This window comes from Ursus maritimus, assembly GCF_017311325.1.
Source record: "Ursus maritimus isolate PB19 chromosome X unlocalized genomic scaffold, ASM1731132v1 scaffold_X1, whole genome shotgun sequence".
NCBI lineage: Eukaryota > Metazoa > Chordata > Mammalia > Carnivora > Ursidae > Ursus > Ursus maritimus.
The window spans coordinates 12699901-12723159 of NW_024423319.1; the positions used below are offsets into that span (position 1 = coordinate 12699901).

The 23259-nt window shown below is 43.5% G+C and overlaps 1 pseudogene; it reads right to left on the reverse strand.

The window, feature by feature from the left end:
• Positions 1-10479: 10479 nt before the first annotated feature.
• Positions 10480-10580, reverse strand: LOC121103787 (annotated as a pseudogene).
• Positions 10581-23259: the final 12679 nt, after the last annotated feature.

Below are 23259 nucleotides of genomic sequence, written 5' to 3' on the forward strand. Positions count from 1 at the left end.
ATTTTTTGGCCATCACTAACTGTTGTGACTTGCTTTCTTCAAAGCAGATGTAATTCCCCAGCTAATCTTTCACACACATATTTTTAAAATAACATTGTTTTTGAAAAACAAAGAAGGCCTCTTTAACCAAGTATATTTGACTTTAGGACTATTGTTAGAAGTACATATGAATGGAAATCCAACAAGCTCCTGCCATGACACCTCCAAACCCAGTGAAACCTCAGGAAGATGGTGACCCTAAACCTGGGGAAGAAAGACATTTAAAAGCCAGCCAGGCTGCCATGCACCCAAGCATTTGCTCCTATCTCTAGTCAACTTAATCTCCCTCTGCCATCTTCCTCCCTGAGGCCCTTTGTTGATCTCTCAGTGAGGCCCACATCTAAAGGGGAAAAAACCTTGAAGACTCTGAGCTCTGCAGAGACCTCAGTTTCTCGGCCTGGTCATTAGATGCATAGGATGTGTGAGAAATAAGTCACAGTTTAGAAAATGTTTCATTTTAAGTAGTGAATTTTTTTCTTTCAAAGCAGTTAGATTTGATTCCTTCTTTCTTGACTCTTTCTTTCATCCAGTTTTATTTTGCTTTCTACCAATGAGAAAACAAAGTTGGGGGGCCAGGGAGGGAGTATATTGTTTTTATTGCTTTGTCCAAGTGGAAACATTCAAAGTTATATCTTTTACTTACCTTTTTGGGTTTTGCTTACAGCTGAATACGGATATTCTTTTTTTTTAAAACTCATTATTTTTTTTTAAAGATTTCGTTTATTTGAGAGAGACAGAGCATGCACAGGGGAACAGGGAGAAGCAGGCTCCCTGCTGAGCGGGAAGCCCCATGTGGGGCTCGATCCCAGGACCCTGGGATCATGACCTGAGCTGAAGGCAGACGCTTCACTGCTTCACTGACTGAGCCACCCAGGCGCCCCTCAATAGGGATATTCATCTAAATTTCTGTCATAGTTTGGTCAGGGACCACACAGATGGTAGTTATGGATTGAATTGCAAAGCAAAAAAAAATTTTAAGGAATAAAATACTTAGGTGCTGTACTGTGGCACACGTGGTCTTTTATTTGCACGTTTGCCTTTACTCAAGCTGTATTAAATCCCAGAGAGAAAGTAAATCTTTGATAATTTACTCTAGAAATCACCTTTAAAGCTGGGAAGGAGCTGCCTACGTCTCCTGTGTCACAGGTCGGTCACAGAGCCCAGCCAAAGTGCTCCGTGTTGTTACCTTGGATGGCTGCTCCTCTGACATGGGATTGGATTGTGGAGCCCTTTGATGCTCTTTCTACTGCGTCCGCAGTGAAGCGCGTGCACGCGGAGACCCTGTCAAGGGTTCTGGGCTTGAGACAAAGGGACCACAGCAGAAGAATGAAAGAGCTCCAGGAGTCTGATGGCTTTGTAGCCGATATAACATACTATGGGATGTCTTGCTCTTTCCCCCTTCCCGACAATATTCCTCCTAGATTTTAGAAGGTTGCTTCATTCACAAAGAAGCAGTTTGTAAACAGAGGTGTTCTCCCTCTTATTCCCTCCCTGTTTCCCTTTCTCCACTCAGGTTATCCAACTGGTGACAGGGTAAGGGCCCTTGTTTCTTTTCTCTTTCTGTCAAGTTACTGACGTGTTTGTTTGCCTAGAGTAACTCAGTCCCCGTGGTTCCTACTCCATGTGGTGTGTTTGGATTCAGGGAAGACCCTGCCTCATCTTTTCGAAGCCTCCCCCCCATAGGAGCACAGAGCACATCGCACAAGCTGAATTAACTATGATGGTTGGTTCCCAAAACAATAGAAAGCTTTCCCCAGAAATCCTTCTTTGGGGTTTTTAATGCTAAAATATGCAATCCCCTATGACTTACCTTGATATGGAATAGAGAGCAGTTCAGCAACTCAATGCAATTTTTTCGTTTGAAGTAACAGAAATCTTAAAAGTTATCTGGAGTCAGTTGCCTGGCCCCTGCTGGGACCTTGTTTACCTGAGGGTAGAGAAAAAAAGGCCCCTTCCAAGCTCAGGAGCCCTCTGCAAAAGCAGGAAATTGTATGCTGGCAGCTTTTAGAGAGGACCCCTCAGGAGGAGCGAAGACCAGCCTTGGGAAGGAAAGGCAACTCCAGATCAGCATACTCACTTTTCACTGGAGCCTGGCAAAAGAAGAAACAAACCAAAGTGGCCCAAACCCCGTGTAACCCTCTCACAGAGTCTTACCCTGTCACACAGCAGGTAAGTATTTTGATTAGTTGTCACTGCATATCGTTAAAAAGCCTCCCCTCTGTGAGGGCTCCAGGAAAGCTGTGGGGGCCCATGGACCTGGCTGGACGCTGGGAACCCATATCCAGCCCGCCTGGGAGCCCTAGGAGGCAGCTTTTCTCCTGAGAGCACTTACCTGCTGTCCTGCCCACTTTGCCATAAAGATCTTTACTAAAAAGAGAGTGGCCAATGAATTATGGAGCAGGAATGTAATAACTAAGGTAGAAATGTGTCCTGTTATCAGTCACACACATTCAAGCCCAGCCAGGGGCAGCACAGCAGACGGGACTATAAGCTCTGGGATCTTCTCTTTCAACCAAGATTGCTTCATACAAAAGTTGACAATGCCTGCCTGAAAGCCATTGTTGATATTCAACGTTTTTTAAAATAGCTGAACAGACTAGACAATAAGGCGTGGCAGAAAACGTGGACAGGAGGCTGGCTTGGAGTCTGGTTTAAGAAAGAAAGATGCTATTAAAAGTAGGCAACAAACACACATTTCTGAAGGTTTAATTTATTTGAAAATAAGAATCAACTTTACCATTCATTTATTTTCTTCCTCCAAAGCAACAAAGACAAGCAAAACTCAATTTCAGTTGCTCGTTAGGGTATCTCTCTAGTCTTCCTTTTTCACAATGAAATTCTCATGCGTAGTAATGCTATGATCCTAACTGTACTGTTTGATGAGGCAGGGAGGGGGCTACGAAGGTGCCTTAAATGGCCTTTTATAAAGGAACTGGAGCATTTAAACATGTCCTAGGGCTCTTACGAAATCATTCATTCATTCTTTAATTCATTCAGCAAATATCTGTTGAGCGCTCACACTGTGCCAGAGGTATACAACAGTGCAGGTCACCGTCCTCCCCGTTTGCCGGACACTCCTGGTTTTAGCCCTGGAAACCCTGCCTCCTGGGAAATCCCTCAGTCCTGGGAAAACTGGCGTGGTTCGTCACCCTGTCTGCTGCCTGGAAGCAGGAAGCAGGAATCCATGGATTCCTACGAAAGGTAGGGCTGAGTCTTGGTACCAGACTTGCTCTTTATCAGCTCCATGATCTCAAACAGGACACTTCCCCAAGCCTCAGTTTTCTCATTTATAAATAGGAAAAATAGTATCTACTCCAAAGAGTTATTTTATTTTTTAAAGATTTTATTTATTCATTTGAGAGAGAGAGAGCAGGAGCAGAGGGAAGTGGCAGAGGGAGAGGGAGAAGCAGACTCGCCACTGAGCAAGGAGCCCAACGCTGCTGCTCGCTGCTCCATCCCAGGACCCTGGGATCATGACCTGGGCTGAAGGCAGCTGCTTAACTGACTGAGCCACCCAGGCGCCCCAAAAGAGTTATTTTAAGATTCTATTTATTGATTCTATAGGCACTGACTTCAGTGACAGCTTTTCAGTCGGCAACAAGACGGAGATGTAGCTATAGATGTCCCATTGGCTCTGCAAATAGGAAGGGCTGCTCTATGCTTTGCTGAACCAGAGTGGAACCTGCCAGAAATCTGGCTGTAATATCTTGTTACTGATGTTTAGGTGAGGTAGGTTCTCAGGTCCACAGTGCTTTGTTGGGGAAAGGGACTGACCCCCAGGGAGAGGACCAGCTGGTAGTTTAATTTAACCACTTTGTCTGCCGGCAGGTACAAAAAAGAAAAAAAAAGGCAAGTACCTTATTCTCAAAGTGAGGATTTCAGCTAAAAATGAGAGCATTGAATTGAAAGGGGGACACATGCAATCTCACATTAACCCCCACTCCTGCTGGGGGTTGCTTTTCACCTTCCTTCTTTAGGGGTCTCATAAAGATTCCTTTTTATCTTTGCCAAGTTCTCTTTCCCGTACCTATACTTCGTAATCTTATTTAACATTCCATGAGCATCTATTAGGCACCCAGCACATACCAGGGACTGGGATACGTAGGAGAAGCAGACTGTTCTGTCTTCAGAGAACTGACAATCTAGTCGGCAATATACACACATACAGTTTTTTTTTTAAAGTTTTTGATTCTTTCCTCTCTCAATTGTCTCATTATTTTTTTGAAAGTAGCTTTAAGGTGTTTATATTCTTCCTGACTTCAAGTAACTCCCCTTCCCCACCTGATTTAACTTTACCTTCCATCCCATGCATGCCATCTTGTCAGAACAACTGACCTCACAGGCACTGCTGCTGGTGGCTTCCCATTGCAAGCCAGGGTAGCTTTTATGACTGAACTTCGTTCTGAAGTTTAACCTAATACTGTAGGCTCTCTCACTGCTAGTTGGTAATAATGGCATTTTTAAAGCTTGTTAGGGGAGAAAGCCTCTTGATCCCCAATCCCCACTCCTGATGTACAAAGTGGAGGGGGGCAAATTTCCTATCCCTTTTGAACTGTTTGCAATAGGTGACCTCCTAACCTCTCATCAGCAAGTTAAAGAACTAGGTTCCAAATGGTGATGGAAGAGCATGATGGCATGAACCTTGGGCGTGTGCTTGTCATTAACTGAACCTATTTGTTGACCTTTGTTGGAGGGCCCCATGCTTAGTAATGTGGGGTTCACAAAAGGAGGAGGAAGGGGAATCATGTTAAGAACTGGCCAGACATTTGGGGTTAATGCTAGTATAATGAGACCAGGACGGCATGGCTCTTGGGCCCTTCATTACAATAACACATTTGCCAAGCACTCCCACACAGTGCCAGGGACTTTTCCTGTGTTGGTCATTTATTATTTTTTTTAATTTAAAAAAAGATATTCATTTATGGAGAGAGAGAGAGAGAGCGGTGAGAGTGAGCACAAGCAGCGGGGAGGGGCAGAGGGAAAGGTGGGGAGAAGACTTCCCGCCCAGCAGGGAGCCCAACATGGGGCTCCATCCCGGAACCCTGGGGTCATGACCTGAGCCGAAGGCAGATGCTTCACCGACTGAGCCACCCAGGTGCCCCTATGTTGGTCATTTAATATAAAGATGTATAACATCAAATACTGCTCTGAAGAAGCTTCTGATTGTGGGCCAGCGCGTGCATCTGCAGAAAGGAAGCCTGAGGTAGCAGGTGAAGGATGCTCTGCGAGGGACAGGCCAAGAGGTGCGGTAGGGCTCGAGGAGGCAGGAAAACATCAGGGAAGTCTTCGTGGGAGCCACCTGCTCGGTGGTAGAAGCAGGCATAGCATGTCTGCAGATCCCCGAGTAGCCTTGTTATGAGAAAACCAACGATCTCCCCCGCTCTGTGTCTTTCACACCCCCCGAAAAGCCCTGTTGAGTCAGGATCAGCTTCGGCACTGTGCTTGTCAGATCTGCTGTGACGGTTATGGGCAGCTCATGAGCCTGTGTCCACCCTCGGTATTTTCCTACCTCTTTGCTCACCACAATCTCCACGTCAGCCACACTTCAAATATAGGTTTTGGAAGTTCTTTTATAACTTTTGGTTACACCCATGTCTGTAGTGTTTCATCATTATAGACTGGTGATGATTTGAATCTTCTTGTGTTTTTTCTTCTTCCAAACACTACATAAACTGGCAGTGGGTAAGTACAAGGCCAGGGCAGAAGTACAAGTCAAAATGACGTTTCGATCCCCTCTTCTATTGCATAAGAACTGTAGCATTCTACTATCCTATCTGCGATGCGCCAGGTGCTTTATACACATCATTGCTAATTTTCACACCATCCCTATACATTAGGTGTATACATTAGGTGTACCTGCATTGTATAGATGAGGAAGGGAAAGCACAGAGAGGTTGTTAACTTGTCTGGGGTCATCCAGCTAGCAAAAGGTTTACAAGAACAGACACTACTGATACACACATGTTCAGAGAAGAAGCTCTCCTGGTGTGAGGGAAGCTCCCTGGCCCTACCAACTTAATTTGGCTAACATAGACTTATTAAGTCTATGTTTTCACCCACCTGCACTGAGAAAACCCAGATATTTTCCATGTTTGGGTTCAACTTCTCAAATTCATTGGTGGCAGGTGGTTCGTCCTCCTATCACTTCAGGTGTGCTGTTTTAGGTAAAATTGTATTTTGTCTTTAAAAAAATCTGTAGGTTGGCTAAAAAAGACCCATAGGTTGGCTAAAAAAGATCCGCAGGTTGGCTACGCACCGGGCTCGGATGCCCTTCATTCCTCCCGCAGGTGGTACACGTTGCCTGTGATCTCTGTGGCAGCACTGGGTCCTGTGACCTCACATACTACGCATGCCATTTCCGGTGCATGCGCCCCTCAGTTCTGCCACTACACCCAGACACTCCCTCAAATGCCATTTTCTGTCCTAATTCCAGGCCAGGAGAGTGGGTAGCCTTTTAGAGGGTCTTTTAAAATGTCTCTACTTGCAGCCTACAATTCATAATTGTAAACCACGGTCAAAGAAAATGCCATTCTTACCTTTTCCCTGCACTTTGGTAAATGAGTCTCAGCTCAGCCCCTTAGACCCTGCATTTTAGGCCAGTGTTGAAGACAGCCTATTTCTCTACATTCTTCCAAGCTGTTATTTTTGGCCTGGAGATAACAGCATTCTTTTTTTTTTTTTTTGAGATTTTTTTTTTTTATTTATTTGACACAGAGAATGCATAAGTAGGGGGAGCAGTAGGCAGAGTCAGAGGGAGAAACAGACTCCCGGCTGAGCAGGGAGCCCTACGTGGGACTCAATCTCAGGACCCTGGGATCACGACCTGAGCCGAAGGCAGACGCTTAACTGCCTGAGCCACCCAGGTGCCCCTGCATTTTTTTTTTAAGATTTTATTTATTTATTTGAGCGAGAGAGACTCTCAGGCTCCAGGCCCAGCACAGAGCCCTTTGCAGGGCTTGATCTCATGACCCTGAGATCATGACCTGAGCCGAAATCAAGAGTTGAATGCTTAATGGACTGAGCCACCCAGGCGCCCCAGAACTGCATTCTTTAATGCTGCCTCGGGGAAGGAAAATGGAAGGGGGGAGAAATGTGCATGCATTTCCCTGTTGATTCAGAAGAGGCCTGCATTTGATTCAGGAAAGTACCTGCAGCTGATAATGTTGGAACATTGCAAACGTTTCCTGTGTATTATGCTGGTGAGGGGGGGAAGCCCAGAAGAAGGGGGAAAAAGCATTTTGGGGCTACATTTACCTCATTCAAGTGCTTAGAATTAGGCAAGAAATGTAGAAGAGAGGCCACTTGGCATTGGGAGCCCTTATGAGAGTAGGGGGGGAGCACCGGGTGCCTGAGTGCAGGGATCAGGGTGGGGAAGGAGGCAGGCCCCTAGTTAACCCTTTCTCAGCTCGTGACATCTCAGTAATTGCTTTCCTTTTTCTCTTCCACCTGGTCACAGAAGATGAGGCGTCAGGAATTTTTAATACAATTTCAGAATGGCCCTGAAATTGTGTGGTCTGGGGTCACCTCGTGACGCTCAGAGGAAAGACCGGCTGTCTTCTGGGGAGTCCCCAAGAACTGATTTATCTTAATGAGATGGAGAGAGGTGTGTTGCTCACACCTGACCCTGTTGTATATTTTTCCCCATCCCCTCCGGGACGAGCGCTGAATAATTAAGGTACTGAATAATTAAGAAGGAATCCCTCGTATTCCCTTTGGAGTTCAAAACAAGGACATCTTGTCCATTCTGATTGTTCTTGTGACTTGGCCTGTCCTATTACTAGCCCTTTTCTCTGCTTCACACACAAGGACGTAAGAATTGGACCAAACTTGCAATTCAACAAATATTTTTTGAGTGCCTGCTCCGTGCTATGCGTGTTCCTAGGGGCTGGAGTACGATCGTGAACGGAACAGTTAAAAATGCTAGTCGTTGTAGAGCTTATACTCTAGTTGGGCAGAGACAGACAATATACTAGTTTAAATAAATCAGTGAAATATATGTGGTTCCCCTTGTACCAGCCCGAGGGTGCAAAAAGACGCTGAACCCTAATTTAGAGTCATTCTGGTTCTTGCGTCTGCCACCTAGGTTCTTGAAACTCTTGGGTTCTCCTCCCCCTTGAGTACTTTTTGTTCCTTAGCACACCATCATTTTTTAAAAATATTTTATTCATTTATTTGAGAGAGAGAGCAAGAGCGAGTGGGGGAAGGGGCAGAGGGAGAGGGAGAAGCAGACTCCGCGCTGAGCAGGGAGCCCGATGTGGGGCTCCATCCCACGACCCTTGAGATCATGACCTGAGCCAAAGGCAGACGCTTCACTGACTGAGCCACCCAGGTGCCCCAGTGCACCACCAGTTTTAGCTTTTAAACTTCTTGACACAGTCTCTTGCTGTGACCATCATGGGTTACATGGGCTAGTGCCTCGTCACTCTACAGCCTGTACCACTGCCAGCACCACTGTGACTCTTGCTTACTGTTGGAACCATTGTTTTTGCCTGTACACTGGGCTGATCGTTCACCTCTGCCCAGACTGGGGCAGAGACTTCTTTGCAGGCAGCTGGGGTCTCATCTGCCTAGTCCCAGGTGCAAGGTTACCCTTCCCTCTCCCTGTCTTGTGGCAGCTTCTGACTTTGTCCCCTCTGGCCAGATTACTACTTCTCCCTGTGTCCCAGATTCAGTCCTTACCTGTGACTTCGTATGATGGTGTTCCAAATCGTGCTACTTTACAGTTATAGGTAGATATCTGTTAACTTTTGTTCTTTTAAAAATCAGTCACTATAGGGACGCCTGGGTGGCTCAGTTGGTTAAGTGGCTGACTCTTGATACCAGCCCAGGTTATGATCTCAGGGTCTTGGGATCAAGCCCTGCATTGGGCTCTGTGGTCAGTGGGGAGTCTGCTTGAGGAGTCTCTCCCTCTGCCCATCCCTCTGCTCATGCTCTCTCTTTCTCAAATAAATAAATAAATCTTTAAAAAAAAAATCAGTCGTTATATTTTCTAAAAATAAGAATGATGTATGTTCACTTAGTAGAACTTGGAGCTAATAGGCAAATACAAAGAAGGAAACCATCGCTGATACTATTAACACTCAGAAATACCTAACTGGCACCAAAGCCAGTTTCCTGAACATGCAGCCTGTGCAGTCGCACAGGGTTCCGTGCTTAGAGGAACCCCACACTTGGTTTAATGCTCTGCTGTTGCTGTCTTGGCATTCTTAATAACTTTTGAACAGGGGCTGCATCCTTTCTTTTTGTACTAGGTCCTATTAATTACGTAGTCGGTCCTGTCTCCTCTTAACATTATTCGTACATCTCTTTCTGGTATTACCTCTATCCGTGTGTTGGTTTTAAAAATAGTTGGGATTACACCATTTGTATATTTCTGAATCCTGCATTTTTCATGTAACATTATGATACACAAATGTTCCTATTGCGTTAGCTATTATTTGAAAGCGTTCTTTCCCCAAATTTTTATTTAAATTCTAGTTAGTTACCATACAGTGCAATATCAGTTTCAGGAATAGAATTCAGTTGTTCATCACTTACATACAACACCCAGCGCTCATCATCACAAGTGCCCTCTTTAATCCCCATCACCCATCTAGCCCATCCCCCCCCCCCCTCCCAGAAACCCTCACTTTGTTTTCTACCCTTTAAAGTCTCTTGTGGTTTGTTTTCCTCTCTCCTTTCTTTGCCCCTTCCCATATGTTCACTTGTTTTGCTTCTTAAATTCCACATACGAGCAAGATCGTATGGTATTTGTCTTTCTCTGACTTACTTCTTTCACTTAGCATAATACACTCCAGCTCAATCCACATCATTGCAAATGGAAAGATTTGAAAAGATTTTGTTTTTTATTTTTTAAAAGATTTTATTTTTAAGTAATCTCTGTACCCATCGTGAGGCTTGAACTCCCAACCCCGAGATCAGGAGTTGCACACTCTACCAACTGAGCCAGCCGGTTGCCCCTGAAAGCATTTTAAATTGATGAATGATATTCCATGACTTATATAATTGTTTCCCCATTGTTCAGCTTTTAGGTTGTTGGTTGATTCTTGGGATCTTGTTTCATAGCTCAGTGCCTGGAACATTGTAAGTGCTAAACAAATATTAGCTATTACTGTGTCCATTGTCTCTCAGGTGTTTTTTTTTTTTTTTTAAACCAGTGAGAGCAAGCCTTCAGATGCAGATACCAGGATTACCTAGGTAACTTAATAATGGAAACATGACTAGGCAGCCGTGGAGATGTCAGGGGGCCATTGAATTTGGGTCTCATGTCCAATGGCAGAGGATCCGGTGGGAGGCCAGGAGAACCTCTCTGGTATCTTCAGCGTCCCTGGCTGCTAGGAGCAAGGCGCAGACTCAGAGCAGGCACCCCCAGTGACCTCTTCAAACTCCACCATTCGTTGTGCTAATCTGCAAAGTGTGGAGGTTTGCTGGGGGACTACACAAAATAGGGAACGCTTCGTGAATTTGCATGTCCTCCTTGCATAGGGGCCATACTAATCTTCTCTGTCATTCCAATTTTAGTATAATTGCTGTGGAAGCAAGCACTTTCAGGTATTTTTTTTTAGAGATTTTATTTATTTTAGGAGAAAGATCATGCTTGTGTGAGTGAGAGGGGCAAAGGGGGAGGCAGAGAATCTCAAGTAGACTCCAAGCTGAGTGTGGAGCCCAGTGTGGGGCTCACTCTCACAGCTCTGAGAGCATGATCTGAGCTGAAACCAAAACAGACACTTACCCAACTAAGCCACCCAGGTACCCCACTCTCCGGTGTTTTTGAAAGAGGTATCAGTGGTCTCTCAAGGATGGAATTCAGTCTGTTCTCCAGGTTTCCTGTGTCTTCTGACATCATCCAGAAACTGGGCTACTGAGTTTCTTGTGCTGGGATAATGAAGACTTTGCTCCATCAGCCTGGTCATGATACGCTACAGAAGGTCGGAGCCTGGAACTTTACAACCAGAACTCAGGTCTTGATTTTCAGTTGTCATTCCTGACCCATTCTCTCAACCATCAATACAACTTTGAACACAATTCCTGTTGGACCTTTGGAATTCAAATAAGTTCTAGAACTGGGCAGTTCCCTAGAAAAAATTGGAAATCCCCCGACCTTGCAAATGAAGACTCTAGACCAGAAGATAAAAGTTCAAAGATTCTGTTTATAACTATGGAGACAGAGGTGAGTTTTGAGCCCAGTTATCTGTCCATGGGTGTTTTCGCTCCATCAGTATTCAAAAATGTTCAGTCATCAAGGTCGGGGATGCACTACTTTCTTGAATTAACCTAAGAGCTTTTTGAAAGTGCTAAGAGCAGTAAGTACACAGCTCATGACGGCATTTTGAAGGCGTGTCTATGTGCTTGTTCTTTGTCTCTGATCATGGGGAGTTCAAAGGTGGGGTAGGGGTACAAGTCAGGGACAGCTGTTAAATTACTCCTGTTGAATCAGCTTGCTCTATCCGTAGTGAAGGACAGTGCTCTCACAATACCCAACAGACGTTGGACAAGGAAAAGGAGTCAGTTGTTCTTTGGGCATTAAAGATGCTCCAAATTCTCTCACTCCAAAATAGGTTTCAGCTGCTGAAGACAGCAAAAGGTAGAAAAATAGATTGTCCTTGGCTGTGGGTAGTAGGGCAACAGTTTTTTAAAATTAAGTTTTATATTTTAATTCCAGTATAGTCAACATACAGTGTTATATTAGTTTCAGTGTACAAAATTGTGATACACCATTTCTCTACATTGCTCAGTGCTTATCATGCTAAATGTACTCCAACAGGTTTTTTTTTTAAATTTCTGCACTTTGGGAGTTCACGTTATTATCATGATCTTTTGATGTAGTTTTGTAGAAAAAGAGATGCTTAAAGGGAAAAAAAAGCCTAGCGTGTTTGAGTGGTTTTTTTTTTTCTTGTTCTCAGTAGGAATGGTAATGATGGCTAGGTAAATTGCTTCCTTGACCTATAGTCCTAACCTGTCTCTCTGGCCTCCACATCTCGTGAACATAGAGAGGAAAGACTTTTTTTTTTTTTTTTAAAGATTTTATGTATTTATCTGTCACAGAGAGAGAGAGAGGACAAGCAGGGGAAGTGGCAGGCAGAGGGAGAGGGAGAAGCACACTCCCTACTGAGCACGGAGCCCGATATGGGACTTGATCCCAGGACTCTGAGATCCTGACCTGAGCCGAAGGCAGACGCTTCACTGACTGAGCCACCCAGGCGCCCCAAAAGGAAGGACTATTAAATTAAAGTAGTTGGCCTGTGGAATACGGGCCAAAACATTTTTTGGCCTCAGAAACCATTTTATTGCAGTGGTTCAACTAGATGCTAGAGAAAGTACAATTTATTCCCCCCCAAATACTTCAGCCTGTGGGGCTGTAATTTTTCCTTCCGTGCCCACAGCCATGTGACTGGACATGGTAGGGATCCTAAGAAGCAGCTCTACTAGATGTTGAAATTTAGGAGAGGTGAGCATCCAGGCCAGGCTTGGAAGAGTTTATTGGCATTGAACCGAGCCTGCCTACCTGGGGTGAATGAGGCCGTGGAACAGGGGTGAGGGCGTTGCCATGAGCCGGGCAAAGCATAGCATCAGGAAGGCAGGCTGCCAACATACAGACAGGGCTCAGACTCTGGGCTGGGCTGTGAGGGCAGGCATCTCTCCCTGCAAAAAGAGACCACCGGGGCCCTGCCTTGTTCTCCAGATTTCCCAGAGTGAAGCACTGAGCAGGTCAAGATTGTGACCAAGAGTGAGTTTCAGAATAGAAATCCAGCTACAGGACTGACAGCAGAAATTTGGGGTCTAGTGTTGACAGTGAGATGGAGGGCCAGTTCCTAGCAGAGGGTCACAAGATCAGCAGGCCTGGCAGCAAAAGCTGACCTGATGCCAAGTCTCCCAAAGATTAAACAGGGTGCTTTAAGGCCACCAAGACTAGGGCCTGTGACACTGGTCCAAAGCTTTGAGCAGGGGCGAGCCTGCAGGTGGAGACAGTGGTTTGGAGAGGCGGCTGCTTGGGCAGAAACCTGGGCAAGTTGTTACATGCTTTCAGGAAGCATAAGGATGATAGGAATTCATACAAGTCTTGAGAAGAGTAAATTATTTTATTTTAGAAATAATTTCATCTTCCTTTTGATCATTATACGTATTTACATACACACACACAATTCTCTCATTTATTGGTATTTATTTTACCCCCCAATTCTCTAATTAGAACCTAAGCTCCTTTCTTTGCATACTACACATTCTTCTGTGGGTTAGTATGCTAGGCCACGTGGCCACCTAGAATTAAATACTATTTTATTTCAGCCTATGGAATAATAGGTTTGCCTAATATTAAAGGTTTTCTCTGTCTCCTTCAGAAGCCTCTCAATTCACAAATTCAAGGTAAACCTGTTTTCTTCAGCATAAAGCTTTACTCTTTGTTAGGCTTTAATAGACCAATATGACCCTGAACTGCGGACTCTAAGTTTTCTTTATCTGTGCTCCTGGCTGGGTTAGCCATGGTGAGGGAAGGTGTGGGGCGAGCAGGGAAGAGAGGGGTGGGGGAGGGAAGGGAAGAGGCACTGGGGTTCCAGTAAAAAGATAACCATTATGTGCAATGAAAGAGTTTTTCATACCTCAATCTATCCAGCCTATGTTGGGGCAGTAGTCCTGGGGAGCAGTGTAAGACTCACAGTGATATGCGTGTTTCCGGGATCAGATTTCCAACCCATCCAGTCTTGTTCTCTCCCCCCCCCACACCGCGTACACACACTTTCCTGAACGGAACATGCCAAGGGTAGGTGAGCTGTGGGGGCTTCTAGCTAGTTAGCTGCCCCCAGTCAGTTGTCAAGTAACATAGTATTGTCAAGTAACATCGTGCAAAAAGAGCTTAGAGACCCTCTCTGGAAAAAGGAATCTTTCATGACAATCTGTTTATTCAGGTCAAGCAATGAGAAAAGAAAAGACCTAGAAAGTTAAGATTTCAATGGTAGGAGCACCTGGCTAGCTCAGTCGGTAGAGCATGTGACTCTTGATCTTGGGGTTGTAAGTTCAAGCCCCACGTTGGGTGTAGAGATTCCTTAAAAATGAAATCTTAAAAAAAAGATTTCAATGACAACTTCTCCTTGGACTAGAAAACATTTAAGCATTAGAGTGAAGCTATTTGGTGCTGTCATGGTCATCCTGGTGCTGTCATGTTCAAGCTGTGCAATTTAGGGTAGGCCTGATGACGTCTCTGGGCCTTAGTTTCAGTAGAATGTTGCTTATGATAGCTGGCTCACTGAGAGGTCAACAGGCTGACATGAGAAAAAGCCTAGCACAGCACCTGGCACACAGTAGGCGCTCAGCAATTATGTTTCTGTTACATGGGCATGGATTGAAGCTGCAGGCCTCAGACAATTGCCATTCTTTACAGGGCTGTGGCAGGACCAGGTGGGACCTGATTTTAGAAAATGCATGTGCAGAGTCGGGTAGACAAAAGCCCCTTTTCAGCTCCTGCTTCAAGATGACCACACTCCATATGGCTTCACCTGCTGCGCACTGTTATACTTGCAATCCGAATGGATCTCATTAGGGTTACAATGGCCCAGGAAAATGAAGAGTGGTTACCATGGCCCACTCCCTGGGTCTCCCAGCCGGGCGGTCAGAAAAGAAACAGAGTCGAAAACGTTTCCTGTAATTACAGTCCCCAACATAGCACCCCAAGGATATTGGGAGCTTAATAAATAGCCTTTGAGAATTTTTCTGTCTGCCAAGTGTTTATTATAAATAAGTGGGGGTCTGATTCAATGGCAATGTACGTACCCCCCACCTCCCCAAATGACATACAAACAAGCTTGGTGTAAGAGGAGCAGTGTGGAAGGAAGTCGGGAGCAGTAACTGCATGCTTCCTGCGTGGACTTACAAAGACTTCCTAGTTGAATTAAGTGAATTAATATCTATTTATAATGGGTTTATAGCAGTGTTTGTCACACAGTAAGTGCTATCAGGTGTTTGCTATGATTAAAAAATAACTCCCACTACACTCCGTATGTTGATAGATTACAAATGGCCACTTTCTCCGTTTCAGGGTTGGTGGAATGAGAGCAGGCACAATAACTTACCTTGGGGAGATGCTCTAACTTTGTCACATCTTGTGGAGGGGACAGAATGGGTGTGGATCGTGTAACTCTTCATTGACCAATGGTTTGGTCCTTGTACCATTTGCCTTTATATCAGTTTGGTTTCTTTTCTGGGCGATATGTCTGCTCTATGGGTATCTACAACCAAGTGAAAGTGGTGTCTTTGGCTAGGAGCTGGGGATTTTTTTCTAAGGAAAAGGAACCAGCACATGGTGTGGTGAGTCACAGATTTTTCTGGAAAAGCAACAGTAAACTCTCAAAGCAATAGCACAAATGTGATCTAAACAAGATTTAATAATGTGTGCATACTTAATGGAAATACTATAGATATATGCATATATATTTCTCTACCTGTCTATTATATTAATGATTGAACTGTGACTGTTAAGAAGTTTGCCTTATCTCTCTGTGTTGCTTACCAGGATTCAGTAAAAAATGTCCTTCACTCACCTTGAACTTTTTCCTGGAGGCTGAAATCTTGTGCTGCTGTGCTCAGCTCTCCTTCCGGCTCCATTTTGGGTGTTAATCGCTGCTTTAGCATTAGAAGCCCTCACGGTACCTCTGCCTGGCTTACTTTTCAGAGAAAAGGCCTTAATTTGCTTGCTCAGCTATTTCCTTTCATTCTTAACGCTGCCTGTGCTTGCTGCCGCCGCCTCTTGTGTTTCATTTTTGTTCCAGGAAGAGATGGCTTTTCATTTCTGTATGAGTAGTGAGTGTCCCGGATGGGCCTGTCTGCATGCAGGGCTCTGGAGCTCTGTGATGTGGAGGCAGATCCCTAGGGTTCTTTTTTACGAAGTCTCTTAAGCCCCTGGGAGAAGCAATAAAGAGGCTTTTTGGCATTGATATTTGGGTTCCAAGGACACCTAAGATGAAAAACGTCCCCCATTCCTCTTACCATGCACAAAGAAGGGGGGGGCTGAGGGAGGTTTCTCAGGAAGTCAAAGAAGTCAGACTGAGATGGGAGAGAATCGAAGGGCCCCTGGTAGAGAGTTGATCTGTAGAGGTGATACAGTCCACGGGGAGGCACAAGGACGTGGACACTCCTAGCCTAGCTGTGTGGCATCAGTTCTTCCTTGGCATATGGAGCTGTCCAGCTGAAGAAGCATTAGAGGAGCCATGACCAGTTCTGGGCCAAACCTCCAAGGTCAATTGAGAGAGCTATCATGCTGGGAAGGAAAAAGTCAGCTTCCACATGTGACAAGAAGAGAGATAACTGTGGGTCATAGGAGCAGAGTCAGGCTGTTATGGTTGCTGCAGTGGGAGCACTGGGAATGGCAGAAGCAATAGCAGCAGTGTTATAAAGTAGACCATTGGTGGTCCTAAGCCTGAACTAAGATCGGCTACACAGTCCGGAGGGAAGCATTCAAGCAGCAGAGAGCTGGTGGAGTAGAAGCGTGGGTCCAGGGCCATAATGGCAGACTGCTTTTAACAAAATTTTATTGAGTGCCTGCTGTGGGCCAAGCGTCGTTTGAAGTCTGGTTCCATGAGGCACATCCTGTTTATTTGTCCCATTCGGGAGATGCTAAGATTACTTAGTTGGTTCAGATAGGAACAGCCTGATCCATCCACCCAACAAACTGTTATGTAATGATTTAAGCGGCCAAAGATCATCTTTGCCTAGGAGTGGGCTAACTCATTCCTTTTAAAGTCAGTCCTGCCAGAGCAAGACGGTACTCCGGCATGTGTGGCCACTTGGCTAAGAGTAGGGACACTTAAAAAAACATAGCCACGGTATCATTTTGCATATAATAGAGTAAATAACACTTCCTTAATAATATCATACACTCCATAGACAAATTCCCCTGATTGTATAAAAAATGTTTTGTTTCGTTTTTAGATTTGGTTTGTTAGAATCAGGTGCCGTCAACACAACACATTTGATTGGTGTGAGTTTTAAATCTCTCTTTGCTCTTTTTATTATAACAGCACCCCTCCACTCCATTTCGTTATGCCATTTATTTGTTGAAGAAACCAGTCTGTTTTTTAGAATCGCCCACATACTGGATTTGGCTGATTATATCTGTCGGTGTTGTCTAACTGGTTCCTCTGTATTCCCTATTTCCTCTAATTCGGTAGATGTAGAGCCTTGGTTAGATTATTACTTTATTTCTATCTCTATTTGGAAAAATAATTTCATAGTACCAGTGTATTTCCTATTTCTTATAATTATCAGGAGGCACATATTGTTTGGCTGTCCAACTTTTTAGTAATGTTAACATTCATCAGTGGGTTTAAGTGTTGGCAACTTGATCCATCAATTTTAAATTTCCTGTCAAGATTTCACCAATGGTTTGATAATTGGTGATGGTCATTTCCTAGATCCATTATTTCATAGTCTGTGAAATGGCGATTTTCTCAGTCTACCATCCTTTCCGTATTTATTGGCAGGAAGTTTTCCATGAAGAAAGAATTCTCCTTATCAACTATTTGGTTACCCTGAAATGAAGTTCATATAGGGAAGGCATGATAGATGCTTGATTCTTTCCTTTTCTTTAACAATTTTCAAAATAATGGGTAGGTGCCCTAGTAAACTCTAATTGTTATAGTAGTTTCAGGCTCACAACATAGTGATTCAGCTGTTCTATACATTACTCAGTGCTCACCACGATAGATGGAATCACCACACAATGTTATTACAATATTATTGCTTATATTCCCTGTGGTATACTTTGCATCTCTGTGACTTATCTATTTTATAACTGGAAGTTTGTGAAACTATTTTGAATTCATGGCTTTGTTAATAATCACAATTTTTTAATCCATTGAAGTAATTTTTTTAATTTTTAAAAATTTTTAAACTTATTTTTTAAAAATAATCTCTACACCCAACGTGGGGCTGGAACTCACGACCCCAAGATCATGAGCCGCATGCTTCACTTGACTGAGCCAGCCAGGTGTCCCCAAGTCACTGGTTTTTTGATGCTCAAATTTTCTCATTTTGGCCAATGGGAGCTCTTTAAAGTTGATTTTTGGTTTGTTTTGACAGATCTTAGTGTTTGATAGCTTCCTTGCTTACTGGCAAAGCAAGATCTTACAGACCCATCTTGAACATTTATTGCTCTAACCCAGGATCAATGATTTCACCTAGGAGACTTGGCTCCTTTGGGAGAAAACTCTATTTAGAAACCACTATCTGTATTTTGGGATGCTCATTGCTACTGGGTTGTCATTATTTCTAGGCCTTTCCAGTGAGCAGAACTAGGAACTGTGGTTTTTAGAAAGAGAAAAATGAATCATGAGTTTATACTGATGTTTCCGATTCAAATTAAGGATTACAGGGTTTTCAATTAATTCCTTTGATTTTTTTAATGCATCTCTCTTTGCTATTTTTTCCATGGTATTATATGTGTGAAAGGTCAAAATCATAATACCAATATTACTGCAATGTGACTAATGAATACAATTTTCTTCCTATTTATACTGTTTGGGTTTCACATCTTCGATCTGTAAATTCGTGTCTTTACCTTATTTGGGGGAATTTCGGCCATTATTCATCAAATATTCTTTATGCCACGTTTTCTCTTTCTTCTCCTTTTGGAACTCCAATTACACTTGTATTCGATTTTTAAAGGCATTTTAAAAATTTCAGTCAAGGAATGATGCATGCTACAGATTAATCTTTACTTTTCCCCACTTGGATTTTCAAAGAATACCACCATTTCAACCCCTAATGAACATGGCACTTCTTTCTCCCCCTTCTAATTTATTCCAGATTTTCAAGTGTTTTCTTCAGTAATGATGCTTTCTCCTCCACCTCAGGTCTGCTGTCTGTCTCCAGAGTAGCTAAACACTCAATTAGGAGCACTGTGCTTTTAGATGTCAAACTTTTCCACTGTTTAGATTCTTCAAGTTTTTTTAAGCAGTAATTCTCTCACAGATAAAGCTTCTGTTCTCACCGATGAATAGGTCTTATTTTCTAAAGAATATGTGATTGATTTACAAGTTTCAAGGAGAATTTCAGCCAAGGCCTCAAGATCTGCATGTTCATCTTCCAAAAGCATTAATCCCTGAAAAAAGGCATCCATTGATTGTAGGACTCCTAACTGCACTTCCCCCACGCTCAGTTTTAGCCATTCACACATCACTTGCACAGCTCCTGATGATAACAACATTGGGCCTCCACAGTTGGGGGCCAGGCTTTGCGCAGGCTCTCAAAGGCTCCCAGGAGAGATTCCAACTGGAGCGCTCTTTCCTTCTCATTCCCATCTTCATTTTTGGTTGTCCTAATGCCAGTGCTTTTGGGTGAGTTCTTCTTGATAAGCAGTATGACAATGTCAGAAAATTCCTGGAATCCCTCTGGTGGCCTTCAGGACATCTGCTACATAGCTGATTGCTGTGATCTTGTCGTTAAGATTTTCTTTGCAACACTCCTTCAGGGCAGCTTGGAGAATTTCACTTGTGCCGGGTTGATTGGGCACGGGCTTTTCTAGGTCTGTACTGCAAGCTGTCACCGCACAGCTCTTCCTGTCCCGCCCATGTTCTTCTGGCTAGACCTTGCAGTCATGTGGGCAGTATCATTCCCAGATATGGAGGTACCAGGGAGCTGATTCGTTTCACAGTTGATGCCATGGCAATGTGTCTTGGGCTTTCATTTTCCAGGACTGAGACTGCAAAGCCTTCTGGGTAGTGGCAGTCAACTCCTACAGGCATGACTGAATGCCACCAAAGGACCCAGGTACATTTTCCTGCCACACCTCAGTCCATAAGTTACACTCATCTTTTTCTGATTTTTCCTTATCAGCAATTTCATGCATGCCCAGAAATGCCAAAGGCAGAACTTCTTTGGAATGGTTCTTCAGTATATAGGGCTGTATCGTCCAGTAACATCCACAGGTCACTGAGCTCTAGTCATTAAAAAAAAAAAAAAAAAAGAAAGAAAGAAAACCCCTTTACTATCTGCCCTTCAGATTTGATCATTCCTGTTAAACTGTCTTCGGGTCCACTGATTTTTTTCCTCTGTCAAACCCATTCTGTTGTTAAGCCCATTTAGTGATTTTTAAAATTTCAGATATTGTATTTTTAGTTTTAGAATGTACATCTGAGGGGCGCCTGGGTGGCACAGCAGTTAAGCGTCTGCCTTCGGCTCAGGGCGTGATCCTGGCGTTCTGGGATCGAGCCCCACATCAGGCTCCTCTGCTGAGAGCCTGCTTCTTCCTCTCCCACTCCCCCTGCTTGTGTTCCCTCTCTCGCTGGCTGTCTCTGTCTCTGTCGAATAAATAAATAAAATCTTTAAAAGAAAAAAAAGAATGTACATCTGATTCTTCTTCATAGTTTGTATTTCTCTGCTGCGATTTCCCATCTTCTCTGTCCTTTACTTCATTGGACATAGTGATAATAGTTGCATTTAAAGGTCTTACCTAATAATCTCAACATCTGGTCATGTTGGAGTGAGTCTCCAGTGATTGCATTTTCTCTTGTGAATGGGTCATATTTTTTCTGGCTGGCATGTTTTCTGTTGTATATTCTGCAATTGTTCTCATATATGTATATGATATTTGTTTTCTTTTCCTGGATATTTTTAGGATTTTCCTATTATAATTGGTTTTCAGTGATTTGATTTTGATGTACTTTGGTTTGGTTTTCATTGTATATATCCTGTTTCAGATTCTTTGAGCCTTTTTTAAAAAGATTTTATTTATTTATTTGACAGAGGGAGACAGAGCACAAGCAGGGAGAGTGGTGGAGGGAGAAGCAGGCTCTCCGATGAGCAGGAAGCCGGATGTGGGGCCTGATCCCAGGACCCTGGGATCATGACCTGAGCCAAAGGCAGACGCCCAACTGACTGAGCCACCCACGTGCCCCCTTTGAGCCTTTCAATATGTGGTTTAGAGTTTCTATTAAATTTAAGAAAATTTTGGCCATTTTTTCCCCTCAGATATTTTTTCTCCTCTATTCTCACTCTTTTCTCCTTCTGATATTCTAAATACATGTATATCTAACTACTTGATATTGTTCTATAGGCTGGAAACTGTGTTCATTTCTTTTTTTAAAGTTGTTTTATTTTTTAAGTTATCTCCATACCCAATGTGGGGCTTGAACTTACAACCCTGAAGTCAAGAGTTGCATGCTTTACCAACTAAGCCAGTTAGGTGCCCCAATTTCTTTTCTTTTCTTTCTTTTTTTTTTTGAAAGATTTTACTTATTTTTAGGGAGAGAGTGTGTGCTCGAGCAGGTGGAGGAGCAGAGGGGGAGGGAGAAAGAGGAGGAAAGAATCTCAAGCAGACTCCATGCCCAGGACAGAGCCTGACTTGGGGCTCAGTCTCACAACCCCAAGATCATGACCCAAACCGAAACCAAGAGTTGGACGCTTAACTGACTGAGCCACCCAGATGTCCCTCTTTTTTTTTTTTTTTTTTAAGTAATCTCTATGCCCAGCAAAGGGGTTGAACTCATGACCCTGAGATCAAGAGTTGCATGCTCGGGGCACCTGGGTGGCTCAGTCGTTGAGCATCTGCCTTCGGCTCAGGGTGTGATCCTGGTGTTCTAGGATCGAGCCCCGCATCAGGGTCCTCTGCTATGAGCCTGCTTCTTCCTCTCCCACTCCCCCTGCTTGTGTTCCCTCTCTCGCTGGCTGTCTCTCTCTCTGTCAAATAAATAAATAAAATCTTAAAAAAAAAAAAAAGTTGCACGCTCTACTGACAGCCAGCCAGGTGCCCCTGTTCATTTCTTTTTAGTCTCTTTTCTGTGTTTCAGTCTGGATAGTTTTTATTGCTGTCTTCAAGTCCACTGATCTTCTGTGGTGTTTAATCCAGTGAACTTCATTTCAGATATTGTATTTTACAGCTTTAGACATTCCATTTTGTTCTTTTTATTATCTTCCATTTCTCTCCTCATTATGTTCATGTTTTTTTATAAACAATATTTGATCATACTTAAGAACTGTTTCAGAGTTCTTGACTGCTAATTCCTTGTCTCTGTCATTTCTTTTGTTTTGTTTTAAAGATTTTATTTATTTGCCAGAGAGAGAGCGCGTGCACGCACAAGCAGGGGGTGCGGCAGGCAGAGGGAGAAGCAGGCTCCCCACTGAGCAGGGAGCCCGATGCAGGACTCGATCCCAGGACGCTGGGATCACGACCTGAGCCAAAGGCAGACGCCCAACCAACAGAGCTACCCAGGTGTCCTGTCTCTGTCATTTCTTTTCTTTTTTATTTATTTAAGATTTTATTTATTTATTTGAGAGAGAGAGAGAGAGAAAGCATGAGCACGGGGGAGGGGCAGAGGCAGAAGCAGACTCACCACTGAGCAGGGAGCCCAAGGCAGGGCTTGATCCCAGGACTCTGGGATCGTGAGCTGAGCCGAAGGCAGACGCTTAACCCACTGAGCCACCCAGGCATCTCCCGTCTCTGTCATTTCTGAGTCTGTTTCTATTTCTGTTGTTTTCCTGCTGCTTGGCATGTCTGATATTTTTTGATGAATTGCTTGACGTTGGGATTTTTATGTTGTTGAGTGCTAGATTTTGTGTATTCTTTAAAAGTGTTTTGGACTTTGTTCTGTCATGCAGTTAATTTACTTGTATATCAGCTCAATCTTTTCAAGGCCTGTCTTTGTTTAAAATGTATTTGAGTACAGTCGGCACACAGTGTTACATTAGCTTCCAGTGTACAGCATAGTACACAGACATTGATACATAAGTATTTCAGTTTCCCTTATTTCTGCTAACACTTGGTAGCATCCAGTTTTCTACTTTTTGTCAAGTTAGTAGATACAAAGTGATACCTCAGTGTCGTTTTAATTTGCATTTTTTAAAATCACCAATCTATTTGAGCACCCTTTATATACTTGTTAGCCTTTTGTACTTTCTCCTCTGAAAACTTGACTGTGTTTCTACTGGGTACTTGTCCTTTTCAGGTTAATGAGTAGGAGTTCATTGAATATTCTAGCTATTAGTCCATTTTGGTTTTCAGCATTGTAAATATCTTCCCTCAGTGTCTCATGTTATAACTGTGTTATTGATATCCCTCATTAAACATAAATCCTTAATTTTGATGTGATCAAATTCATCATATTCTGCCTTGTATTTTATGTATTTGAAGTCTTTTTATTTATATATATTTTTAAAGATTTTATTTATTTATTTGACAGAGAGAGCACAGCAGGGAGAGTGGCAGGCAGAGGGAGAGGGAGAGGGAGAAGCAGGCTT